General features: G+C 35.4%; 1 long non-coding RNA gene across 1 annotated transcript; it reads left to right on the top strand.

The window, feature by feature from the left end:
- Positions 1-1,202: 1,202 nt before the first annotated feature.
- On the top strand, positions 1,203-2,563 carry LOC111894954 (uncharacterized). Its single transcript, XR_002851383.2, has 2 exons — positions 1,203-2,197; positions 2,369-2,563. It is a non-coding gene; the product is annotated as an uncharacterized LOC111894954 (long non-coding RNA).
- The last annotated feature ends 11,299 nt before the right edge of the window (positions 2,564-13,862 follow it).

Genomic DNA, 13,862 nt, shown 5'->3' with positions numbered 1-13,862 from the left:
TTAAACCCTAAGTCATAAGCCTTAAGCATTAAGTCGTAAGCCATAAAACATAAGCCTTAAGTGTTAAACATGAGTAAGCCATAAGTCTTTAAACACCATAAGCATAAGCATGTATCCTTAAGCCCTAAGCCCTAAGTCATAAGTCATAAGTTATAAATCATAAGCCATAAGACATAAGCCTTAAACCTTATCTCCCAAGCCATAAACATGGAACCTTTTAAGCTTGGGCTTTTCTCCACAAGCCATTGACCTTGTGTATGCTTTATGTCTTGTGCCATAAGTCATATGCCTTAAGTCGTAAGTCACAAGATTTAAGATTTTTGCCCTAAACTATAAGCCATAGACCCTTTGTCAGACCCTATATGCCCTAAGCCATAATCCATATTTCATAATCCCTAAGCGCTAAGCCATAAGGCATAATCCATAAGTCAATAAACCCAAATCATAAGCCTATGTCATAACCCCCAAGCATAAGCCCAATGCCACAAGCCTATAATCCCTATCGCATAAGAATAAGTCCTAAGCCATAAATCACAAGCCTTAATCCATAATCCATAAGCCCTAAACCTTAAACATAAACCCTAATCCCTATGCCATACACGATAGACCCTAAGCCACAAGTAATATATTTATTTGTGTTTTTAATATAATAACAATATTAGTTTTTTAGTGTTTTTTTCCAGAAAAAAAATCTTAGTGTTTTTGAATAGTTTATGAAATAGTCATAAATTATTTATTAATTTGTTATATGCTATAATTGAGAGCAAATGTTTAGAATAGATCATTTTATCGATTTTTTTTATTTTTAAAAAAGAATTAATTTGATTTTATTTTGCAAACTGATCAAAATATTAACATTTTTTTAGAAAAACTTTTATCATTTACATAATCAGACATTTTATTCAAGAAATATACATAGAGTTATAGAGTTATAGGTAACAATTTTTTTTATCTATGTAAGCATTTTATTTTTTGAAATCATTTATTCATAAAAAAGTTAATAAAAATGATATGTGAAAAAAGGACAATAATGATAGCTACCTATCACACTTAATCGATATTTTTGAAAAAAAAAAATAATACTTCAACAATAAATATTGAAAAACATGACATTACAATGAAAAAAAATACAATATGATAGGAAAAGTTAAAAATTATATTGTTATTGGACTATTTCTTAAATTTTGCTATAAAAAAAACAATTAATAAAGAAATGAAAAATCAAGTAAATATTGATCCAAGGTTTTGGGGTTTTGGAATTGGGATGGGATCTTGATTCTTGAATTAAAAAGAAAAACAAAAGATGCAAAATTTTCATTCAACCGAGAAGAAGTAGGGAGATGCCCGCTAACATATTTGGCACGAAATTCAAAACCCTCAAAATCTTCCCCAAAATTCAACCAAGCGCTCCTTTTATCCCCAATTTCTTGCCCCCAAAAACCATTTATGAGATTTTTACAACTCTTTCTCAGATTCAATTGCAGTAGCAACAAAGCTCACTCCTTTCTTCACCCTATGTTCATCTACTGCTGCTTGCACAATTCACTCAATAGCCCAAAACTTTAACTAATTTCGGCTAAATCTTTCCTTCCACCTTGTAGGGTTTTCGGTTGTTTCTTGATCTGTACCCGTGTTTCTATATACATACATAAACAGCGTCTGAATTTCGACACGAATCTACGCTTACTCAGGTTTTGAATTTCCGACTTTTGTGGGGTTTAATGGCTTCCGATATGGAAACCCTAGAGAGTGAAAAACATGAAGATGTTCCCGACGTCGAAATGAAGGACAACGAGGAATCCGAAAAGGAAGGCGAAGAAGAGCAAGAGACTAAAGAAAAAGACGAAGAGATCGAGGACGAAGAAGAAGCTAAAGACAAAGAGAGCGAAGATGAAGAAGAATAAGATAGCGCGAAAAAAGCCGAAGGCCGTTCGAAGAAAAAGAAGATCGATTCGAGTTCTAAATCACCTGATACGCCGACTGAGAGACCAACCAGGGAAAGGAAGACCGTCGAACACTATACGACAATCATCAATCTTTCTGTCACCAAATTGATTTCCTTACAACAGGTATGTTACGATGGAAATCCCCTTTATCTTTTATTGTTGTTCTGATTAGAAATCGTGTAAGTTTTCTTACTCGCGTTTGTACGAATGGATACAAGGCCCCAGATCTTAGCTCAAGGAAATTCCGAACGGTACATATCTTGATCATCTCTGTGTTTGATTTATGTTTAGTTCTAAAGTTGGATTTGAAAAATTATCAAAAAGAATAAACCCACGGAGCTCTTTAATCATTCATATGGAAAAAAAAAACTATAATAACGGTATCTGATTGTTCTCTATACTTTCTTGTGAGATTCTTGCAGAAATTTGAAGCTTGTAACTTCTGAGAGATAGGTTAGTTTGATGTATAGGTTAGAGTGAGTTCTTTCTAAGTTGTAATTGTATCCAAGAATTCTTGACATAATATGAGAGTTCTTTTTTTTATTTTTGGGTTTAATTTATGTATTTTTGACATTATGTTTGATTCTTTTCTAATAGAAACTGGTCATGTTGTTAAATGTTTGTCCTTAATGCACCTTATAAGTTGTTTCATTTATATGTGTGTCCGGTGTGTTCTTATCTCTAGGTGTCTGTATTTTTCATGGTACTTTTGGTATTTTATGTATGGCTATGATGTGTTATGTATTTATGTAAATTCCTATAAACCATAATGCATTAGAACGCATAGTCTTTTGTCTTTTTGATTTTGGATTTGAAGTGTTACTATGTCATGAAAAATAATTATCTTCGTATTTTTATTTGTATTTTCTGTTTTATTGTATGATTGTATTTTTTTCTGATGAATTGTCAGTTAGGTAGTTTAAGTTCTTAACTTTACCAATTAAGTAGGTGGTATTGGAACTTGGACGAGAGAAATTAAAAACTTTTTTGAGAAGGTTTTAGATGTTGGTAAGTTGAATTTTGATTAATTATATTGAAAATAACATGCATTAATGCAACTGGAGAGTAGGTCATTGCCTCAACTAAAGTATAATTCGGTCCCTATTGACCTCACAACTTTGATATAATATAACTTTGATATAATATAACCTTGCAATGGTGGATGACATGTTATAACTTAAATTGCATATTATAGCAATGTACTTTCATTATGCAATGTTAGAAAAAGTTGTATTATTTTCATTTGTTTAACATACTTTTATGTTAAAGAAAGTTATATTCTTTTCATTTTTTAATGGTGTATGATCTGGTGCAATTAAAAGCATAGATGATAAAAAGGGCAATTTAGTCTTTTCTTATAGCTCTTATTCAATACAACTATATTGTTATTTGTTTTTGTTTTTATTATTTTTTTTTGGTTTTTTCAAAAATTATTTCTGTTGAGGTAACTTCACAAAATTGTTATTCAATTTTTTTCATTTATTTATACAACCCTTTAATTGCAAAAATGCAATGTACTTTTGTAAAATGGCATGATTGACCATTTTGTTCATTTTTTATTCTGCCAAATGATATCATAGATAAAAATGCTCAAATTTATGAGTCTTCCAAAAAGTCTATAATTGTCGTTTTTTTGTATAATAACTTAACCAGGAAACAATTTCAGTTTTACAGCAACAAATTTTCATTTTATGAAGACTATTCTTTAAACTTACAAATACAACAGTACTACCAGAATGAACATTACATAATTATAGTAACATATTCAATGAACGAATCCTAATTATGCCGATAAGACATTATTGTTCTTTTATAACTATATTTACATATAGACACATATAATAGTTGTAATCATTACTAAATGCTACCTACACTCACAATATTTGTTTCTTCTCAAAGCCAATTCATCATATTTTGACACACATAATAAAAGGTACATGACCATAAACAACCAATACTAACTTGTTTTCTTTTCTTGCGTTAACTAAATACAACTAGTACAGAACTACCCTATGCACACACAATTATTTAGTGTAGCCATATGTATCACATTTTAGCTACTTTGTCTGTTGTGTGTCTAAAAAGGCACCAGGTTATAGACACACATACAACTGCCTCATGTCACAATACGTTTATCTACAATCTCTCATAAAAAAAAGTATGGCAATGATAATCAATACCTGTGGCTGATTGTGACCTATGGCCCCAATGTTCGAGTGTGACTAATATTTGTCACATTTGGTATAATTATGTGTGATTAAAGTTTTGATTATTTATACAATGGCCACACAAACTAATTTAAATGTATCCAAAAATAGTTTGTAAATTTTTTTAATGACCTTTGGCCACACTTTTAATAAAAAGTGTGACAGGCCATTTTTCGGAAAGTGTGACAGTAGGTCATTTTTGTACTATTGATAGTGCTTCAAATGGTGCAACATTGATGCTAGTGTGGTAGTTATTATTGTATAAAAACTCAACCAAGGGTAGGTGAGTATATTATGTATCTCCAAAGTCTATCACACATGCTCAGAGAATATCCTCAAGCATTTAGATAGTCGTTTCACTTTAGCAATCTGTCTGTGAATGGTAGGTTGTGCTCATGTTGAGACGTCTTCCTCGTGCTTGTTGAATCGTCTTCCAAAGTCGGCATGTAAATCTACTATCTCTATCTGAGATAATGAATGTTTCCATGCCATATAGCCTGACTATCTCCTTGATGTATGTTTTGGCCAAATTTTCCATCTTGTATATTTCCTTGATTGGCAAAAAATGGGCAGACTTAGTCAGACGGTTGATTACTACCCAAATAGTGTTCTATCCATTGGGCATCATAGGTAGTTTTCAGATGAATTCCATAGGGATTTGTTCCCATTTCCACTAAGGTATTTCTGGTTGTTTTAGCGGAGCTAAGGGTTTTTGGTACTCTACCTTGAAGTTCGCCTGCCACTACCTTTTCTTTAAGTTAAGGTACATCTTGTCAGATGGTGGTGAACTGGATACCTTTTTCTTGTGAGCTTCATACAAGATGAAACTCCTGATATCAACGAACTTTGGTACCTAAATTTGGTCCCAAATATGTAGTGTTCCATCGTGGATGTGAAGCATAACGACCTTGTCTCTCTACATAAGTAAACACCCTATACCCTGATGTGAGGCATCACATTAACCGGAAAAATCTTCAGTTCCTTCTGGAAGTGCCAGAATTGGTGCACTACACCACATACGCTTTAACGTTTGGAACACGGATTCTTGTTTCTTATTTCGTTTGAACATCGTGTCCTTGTGCATCAATTCTATGACGGTTTAAATATCTTGTAGAAGTTCTCGATGAATCTCCGATTGTGATAAGTTTCTGTCACTAATGACCATTAGGAAAGAGTAGGAAAATAGATGTAATAGCTTAACGTTGTAATATTTGGTTTTTGAGAAAATAAGAATCAGATGTGCCATTACATTTATTTGTTAAAACATCCGATAGGCTAAAAAATTAGCGTCCAAAAAGTTGTAACGTTCCCTAAACTGGTTAATGTACTTGGATAGTACTCGTTAACATAATCTCAAGGATATAAGATTCGTAACAATCCAACTCCAAAGGAAAGAGTGATGGATTTTATAAAAATAGAAATCAACCACGTAATTAAAATTAATTACATCAAAACGGTACTTAGATTTTGGTTGACTTTTGACTAAAATGAAAAAAGGAGTTACGTAGTACTCCTCAAGATATAAACTTTAGGAAAAAGTTTGATGAAAATGGGATCTGTACGAGAGTTTTCTCCGCACGCCGCGCACCTGACACTGGATTTGAGTAGATTTCACGAGACATGGCCAAGTGGAGGAGTGACATGTGGCAACTTTACGCGGAGCCACAATAATCACGCGTGGCGCGTGCATGTATTTTGCCCGACACACCTCCAAAACTCGGCCATTCCACTTCTGGACACCTTTTCTCTTATCTCTCACTCTATATCTCAAAGTTGCTACCATTTTGGAGTGGTCCCTGGAGTCCCGAACCCGATTCAACCCTACATCAAAGGTTTCACGCGACTATGGTGAGTTCGTGACCCCTATTTTACTATTTTAAATGTTTTACCGGGGGGGGGGGGGGGGGGAGTAGTACATGCTTGTCAAATGGTTTTATCAAAATATATTTCTATTTATAAATATCAAACCATTTTAAAACTTAAAGGCTTACGATAATGTACTTATAGATACTATGCCTAGTTATAAGCTATGGTATTATGCCGAAGAGTTATGATGCCCGATAGTGTCTTAAGAGATAATACCTAGATATTATAATGCCCAAATCCCTAGGATAACGTAATACCTAGAAGTTATGCGGGTCAAATATAGCGATACACACTATACTTAGTTGTTACTCTGCCCAAATATCTTGTTTTCAAATAACCTTAATTAGGGTATATATATATATATATATATATATATATATATATATATATATATATATATATATATATATATATATATATATATATATAAACAAAATAATTATGAGATCAAATGTTATAATTAACAAATATAAGACAAAAAGATTTATATTTATAGTTATAGGAAATCCCTAAGAGGATTAAAAGATAAAAGATAAAAGATCAATACCTAAGGGCAATGCGTTAGTGAGCTGTTATATTCATCCAATGCCCTTGATTAAAGTCAACATTTCCCGGTACCTATAATTGTTAATCTTGCGAGAGTTACAAAGATATGTATAGATCTATACGAGGTCTGATAACCCGACCTGTGATTGTTAGCTACAATCTCAGCAGGATAACTTTCTTATTGTTCACTATTTGACGTCCGATGAAGCATTATGACGGGGTAAATTAATAGTCAAATAACATCGACTATGGGGGCTCATGGTAATACATTAGAACACCTTATAGATCCGACTACCATTAGGGACGCCTTAATGTGGTAGACAAAATACATTAGGGTCGTTAGATATCCTACAAAGATAGTAAATTAGGATTAATAAATATATCCTAAAAAGATAATAAGATAGGATCATTATATATTATAAAAGATAGTAATCTAAGGTTCAGAAAATACTTTAAGAAATTTTTTTCTAAAAAAAAGGATTCTTAAATTAATACAACCCAATAAAAGTCAAAAACTATAAAAGCCTGAGTACTCAACAACATTATGTTGACGTTTTAAAAAATACATGTATTCTATGGGAGATTAGTGTGGAGGATTGTCGAATCAAGCAGGAGGAAGTCTTAAAGGAAGCTATTGGATTTTTAGTTCTTTCTGTTTAACAATTTTAGTCTTGTTTAGGTTGTGTGCTTGCTGTTTAAAACAATGTAATCCAAGAATAATTTATAATAAATGAAAGAAATATTTGTGATATTTTTTCATGTTATGTTATATATATACGAATATAACCTAGGGCATAAAACTTTGAATTAGTTAAACCTAATAAAAGTGTTATTATTATTTACCATATGGATAGAATACTTACTGGAGAGGTGCCTCGTCTAGAAAACAATGTCATTTGAGTTGTTGCATTTCAGAACGGCTATATGCTAATACGGTCCTGCCCTCCAACTTTTCGTACCTGGCCGATCATTGTGGTTTTGATGTACGCAAACATAGAATTAATAAAATATCCTAATCAAACATTAACTAGATAAGGAGTTATATAAATTCTTACAAATACACTCGTGTATCATAAAAACTATCCATTAAAATCACAACTTAAGAGCTTAGGTAAAATACGAATCTTAGTGTTGCTCTAGCATTATGGCCGTACCACAACCAGACCTAGAATGTGCAGCTAAGTTTCATTATGATCCGATCAATGCACACCTAAACCTGGATGCCGTAGTTGACAATATAAATGCTTGAGGATTTATGGATTAATAGTTTAGTACACCTAGTTAAGATATTAGGACGAGGTCTACGACCAGAGGATCTTCAATCAGCAGCTTAGATCGACTCCCTGAAGACTAGAGCCTTAGATCAAGACCTAGTGCAATAGGACGATACACCTTGAGGATATCCAAAATACAGGTAGGAATATGACATACCACCCATATAGAAAATTACCTAAGATACGGTACTATCTACTCTCTCTCTCTCTCTCTCTCTCTCTCTCTATATATATATATATATATATATATATATATATATATATATATATATATATATATATAATAGGAAATTATATGTATTATATATTATTTTTCATAAAAATCTACATGTTTGATGTCTGATGCGGTAAATCAGAGCGATATGTAGGAGATATGGGACTGGGTGTCGCATCCATATTCGGAAGAAGATCAAGTGGTGCCATTCACTACCGAGACTAAGAGCGATTACAATCTGGTGATGCCTGTAACACTTGGTTTCAGAGTTGCTTCTTTATTCAGGATTGCGTTCCAAGCTTGAATTGTCATGAGGCTTAGGGCCTTGGGAAAGGAAGAATTTGGCCCTTCTCGGGTATGGGTGTTATGGTCCAAGTGATCCAATTGTTCGATTATCTCTTTGGAGGCCAAGGGTATAATCGTAATTTTACATTTCGGTCTTTTATGGATTTTGGGTTTTTTCGGGAGGTTTTAAAATTAAGGTGAGTTGTTAAAATGACAAAGTCACCTTTTACTGGCACTTGTGCTATGGGTGAAGGTTTGTTGGACCTCATACACACAGATGTGTGTGGACCCTTCAGAACCGCCACAAGAGATGCTAATCGCTTCTATGTGACTTTTACTGTTGATTTTAGTAGACATGGATATGTCTACTTAATCAAGCATAAGTCAGAAAACTTTAATAATTCAAAGAGTTTATGCAAGAAGTGGAGAATCAGTTGGGCAGGAACATTAAAATGCTTCAATCCGATCATGGTGGTGAGTATGTTAGTACTGAGTTCCTTGACTATCTTAAGGAATGTGGGATTGTCTTACAATTGACACCTCCTAGGACACCACAGTTGAATGGTGTAGCTGAGAGGCACAATCTAACCTTGTTGGACATGGTTCGTTCCATGATGAGTCGAGCTTCGCTACCAATCTCATTTTGGGGGTATGCCTTAGAGACTGCCGCCCATATCCTTAATCTAGTCCTTACAAAAAAGGTTGCCAAAACACCTCACGAGGTATGGATTGGAAAAGTTCCCAATCTAGACCACATCAAGATTTGGCGTTGCGAGGCTTTCGTGAGACGCGAGACTCACGATAAGGTCGAACCCCGAAGCGAAAGGTGTATTTTCATCGGCTATCCACATAAATCCTTTGGTTACATCTTCTACAGACCCAATGATAATGTGGTCTTTGTAGCAAGAAGAGGATTATTCCGAGAGAGAGAGAGAGAGAGAGAGAGAGAGAGAGAGAGAGAGAGAGAGAGAGAGAGAGAGGGGGGGGGAGAGAGAGAGAGAGAGAATTCATGAGCCAAAGAGACAGTGGGAGGCAAATTGACCTTGAGGAAGTTCAAGAGTCAAGTGGTGAAGGAACCTCAAACCCTAGCCCTCAACCTGAGGAGGAAACTCCCGTTGAGCCGACTGAAGAATCTATACCTCTGAGGCGTTCCACCAGAGTTAGGAATGCACCTGAGTATTATTATGGTTTTCATATTACTACAGAAGATGAGACACTTATCAATGATAACACACTGGTAAATCTGGTTGAGCCTAACAGCTACACGGAAGACATGGCAGGCCCTGAGGCTGCTAAATGGAAAGAGGCTATGGATAGCGAGATACAGTCCATGTATGACAATCAAGTTTGCAACTTGGTTGACAATGTACCTGATCGTAAGATAGTTGGGTGCAAATGGATCTTCAAGAAGAATACCGACATGGACGGTAATGTACACACTTATAAGGCACGACTGGTTGCAAAGGGTGATTCTCAAACTCTGGGAGTTGATTATGATGAGACCTTTTCACCAGTGGCCAAGATTAAGTCTATTAGGGTTCTGTTACCCATTGTTGCATTTCATGACTATGAAATATGGCAAATGTATGTCAAAACTGCTTTCCTTAATGGAAAGTTGGTTGAAGATGTTTACATGATTCAGCCAGAGGGTTTTGTCAGTATAGAGTACCCTAATAGAGTGTGTAAGCTCGAGAAATCCATTTATGGATTGAAACATGCACCTCACAGATGGAATCTTTGCTTTGATGAGAAAGTCAAAGAATTTGCCTTTTCAAGAAGTGCAGATGAATCTTGTGTCTATGTTAAGGCTAGTGGGAGTATAGTAAGCTTTTTGGTACTGTATGTGGATGACATACTACTCATAGGAAATGACATCCCAACCCTGCAGGAAGTAAAGTCCTGGCTTGGGAAGTGTTTCGCTATGAAGGACCTTGGTGAAGCTACCTATATCCTAGGAATAAGCATTTTGAGAAACAGGAGTAAAAGACTAATTGGACTTAGTCAAAGCACCTATGTGGACAAAGTGTTGAAAAGGTTCAACATGCATAACTCCAAGAAAGGTGAGTTACCCATCCAGAGTAACGCCAGATTGAGTAAGACACAAAGCCTTAGTACTGAGGCTGAGATAGCAGAAATGAGTCGAATACCTTATGCTTGAGCTGTAGGATCGATCATGTATGCTATGACGTGTACTCGACCTGATGTAGCCTTCGCTTTGAGCATGGTTAGCAGGTATCAGGGGAACCCTAGCAAGGCATACTGGACTGCGGTAAAGAATATCCTCAAGTACCTACGGAGGACTAAGGACAGGGTCCTTACCCTCAGTGGGAGTGATGACTTGAGAGTTGTAGGATACAATGATGCTAGCTTTCAGACTGACAGTGTCACACCCCCGAACCAGACGGCGGAAACGTCCGGGGGCTGTCGTGACTCAATTGAATACCATAACATTGAATATATATGAAACATAACAACATTCGTCACCGTGCATTAATATAGTACAACCAGTAGTGTTTACATGAAATACATTGTTTAAACATTACATTCCCAAAAATAAATTGTTCGATTCGTACATAAATAAACTGCAAGCCATCACTGAATATGATTTCCTTTGATTCACTGGTTCCCTGAGAATACAAGTATTTTGAAAAACGTCAACATATGAAATGTTGGTGAGTTCATAAGTAGTGTTTGAAATCCAATGTTTGTATTGTTTGAAAACCACCAGAAAATCCGATATTTTCTGAAATGAAAAGCCTTCGAAAATGTTTGTGAAGATCCATAGGTATGCTTGTTTGTTTCTATACTTAAAAAAAATTGTTCGTTAAAATTGTATGCATTTCAAATCTGTATGTATTGAAAACCCTAGGAAAACCCGATGTTTTCCTGATTTCTTGAATTCCATGAAGTTACATTGAAACCATTGCATAGCGTGTAGTGTCAGTCCCAGGCGACGTTGGATTATTTTTGAGCATGATTATTTGCTACAAACACGCATTACACAAACGACCAGTTTATAGCTATACTAACGATCCCGTAGGCGTCGTCCGTATTAATCACGTTATCCAATCGCCCTGACTATGTGTAGTCCCACATCCGAAGAGAAAGAGGACACGAAGACCTCGATGACTCCATTAACCGGTTGGGGATAAAAATGTACGAGGGGTCCCCGACCCGCCTCGCAAAAATGTAGACTTTACTAGCAATACCAAAGGACCCTTGGGGACCAGTAGTATACAAGCCATTGAAAGTCCCTCTACGTTGTGCCAAGTCGGTGAAACCCAACACTTCGTAGAAAAAAAAAATGTCTTCGGGCCTTAAGATCAGGTCATTGGGCTAGCTAGGCCCAACAAACAAGATTTTACACTTTTGGGGCCCAAAGATGGTGCGTAGACGTCTGTGCACACTCGTATGTAAGTTTAGTTCCCAAACGTTATTTGTATGAATCGTAGTGTCGTCGTGTTAGTAGTTTTGGATTTTCATTGGTTCGAGACCGAACCAATTCGTTTCACAACGATTTTGGTATTGTAGTGTATTGTAGTTCGTCGATAGTCGCGGTACCATTGTTTGATCAAATTGCATGCATTGAATTAGTCTTGAAAATTTTCTGTTTTCAGCCCCTCCTTGTTTGTAAAATTTACTTTTTCAACCCTTTACTTAAATACTTTCCGGTTTGGTCCTTAAATTAATTTTCTTGACATTTTAACACCAAAAATTATTGAAATTAATATTTTTCAGCATATTTATCAATGAAAACAGTTTAAGTCCCTGAAATTTCAGTTTTCTCGGTTATAACCCTTCTTTTCGCAACTTTGACAATTTTGGCCCAAATTGTAAAATTTTTGCAACTTTGGTCCTTTTTAAATTTAAAAAGCATTTTATACCTTTGAAAAGGACTTGGATCACTTATGGTCCACTGTTTTACAGAAAATCACAGTTTTGGCCCTCCAAAACAGAAAATCTCGCATAATGGGCCTCATTGGGCCGAAAATGTCATTTTTAGCCCATTAAGCTTGAAATTTATATTTTTAATCCTCTAAATGAGTATATTTCCAGAAATTGTTTTATTGAAACTGTTTTGACACACCTCATCCATCAGAATTCGTGATATGTCAATTTGGGCCCTTAATTTTGTATTTTTGACATTTTAGGCCCAAAATTTGTGTTTTTAACCCAAAGAAAATAGTTACTAAACCACTTAACCATTTTTCTTGAAACACTTTGTATTTAGAAATATATTTGAAGCTAAAATCATTTAACACAAGATATATCTCGGTTTTGAGGGGTTTTATGGCTAGATCCAACATTATAACACACAAATGCATACATATAAGCATGGAAAACATACAAGGCATACAAAACACATATAGATCTACACTTTCACTTGTATTCCCCCCCCACAAAACTCATAAAAACAGAAAATAGGGGGTATGAAGCTCACCTTGGGTGTGGGGCTCGGTTTTGCAAAGAAAATGGAAGGAAAATGAAGTGATTTTCGGCCTTAGCACCCTTCCTTGGTAGATCTCGAGTTTGGTGACTTCTAAGGTGTATGATCACAAGTTGGAATAGATTTAGAGGAGGTTTTTGATGGAATGAAATAGCTAGATCATATATATAAGTAAATACTTACCTAAGATGGTGATTAGCTTGAAAGATCCTCTTGCAAGCTTCTTAAAATCTCGAATTTATGGGGAGGAAAGGAGAGAGTTTTCTTGAAGGTTCCTTGAGAGAATTTGTGAAATGGGTGTGTGTGTTTGAGATGTGGCCGAGAGTGAGAGAGAGAGGAGAGGATAGAAGTGATTTTGAAGTGATGCTTGCTTGGAAACATGAGTTGTGTGCATGGAAACCCAACAAATAAAAGTGAGGTGGCAACCCCAAAGTCAACTCTCCCTTGGGCTTGATTTGGGCCGAAAACATGGAGGAAAAAAAAGAAATTTGGGCCTTTGCCCCTAAGTCCAACATTAGTGTTAATTTGGGTGAATTTTCTCATAAAAGAATATAGTATGATTTTTTTCCATTTTTGTTGAACTAGTTTAGGGTATTCATGGATCAAAGCTTTCAATTCATTTCATTCTAGGCCCAATATGGCCCAAAATGTTGAAATAAATTAGATGTGGGTCCAATTAGAGCCCATTTAGGGTTCTAAACCCAAGATAGTCAAATTGGAAGTTTATTGGTCCATTAGGTCCAATAAGGAAGTTCTAGTCCAAAATGGACCTAAATAAGAACTTCTAGTGTTCCCAATTGTTTGATGACTATTTGTAGTACTTGTATGATGTATTTGATTGAAGTTTTTGATGTCATAATCATAGGAGTTACACATGTTCTTAAGTTTTTGCTTCACATTAGCTTGGATGTATATATTACATGACACAAAATTTCCGGTTGTGACAGACAGGGATAATTTCCACTCTCAGTCGGGCTGGGTCTTTACCCTAAACGGAGGGGAAATTACTTGGAAAAGTTCCAAGCAAGAGACAGTGGCTGATTCCACGTGTGAATCAGAGTATATAGCAGCAAGCGA

Source organism: Lactuca sativa, chromosome 7, assembly GCF_002870075.4.
Source record: "Lactuca sativa cultivar Salinas chromosome 7, Lsat_Salinas_v11, whole genome shotgun sequence".
NCBI classification, from domain to species: domain Eukaryota; kingdom Viridiplantae; phylum Streptophyta; class Magnoliopsida; order Asterales; family Asteraceae; genus Lactuca; species Lactuca sativa.
This window is presented reverse-complemented; position numbering and strand designations above follow the sequence as displayed.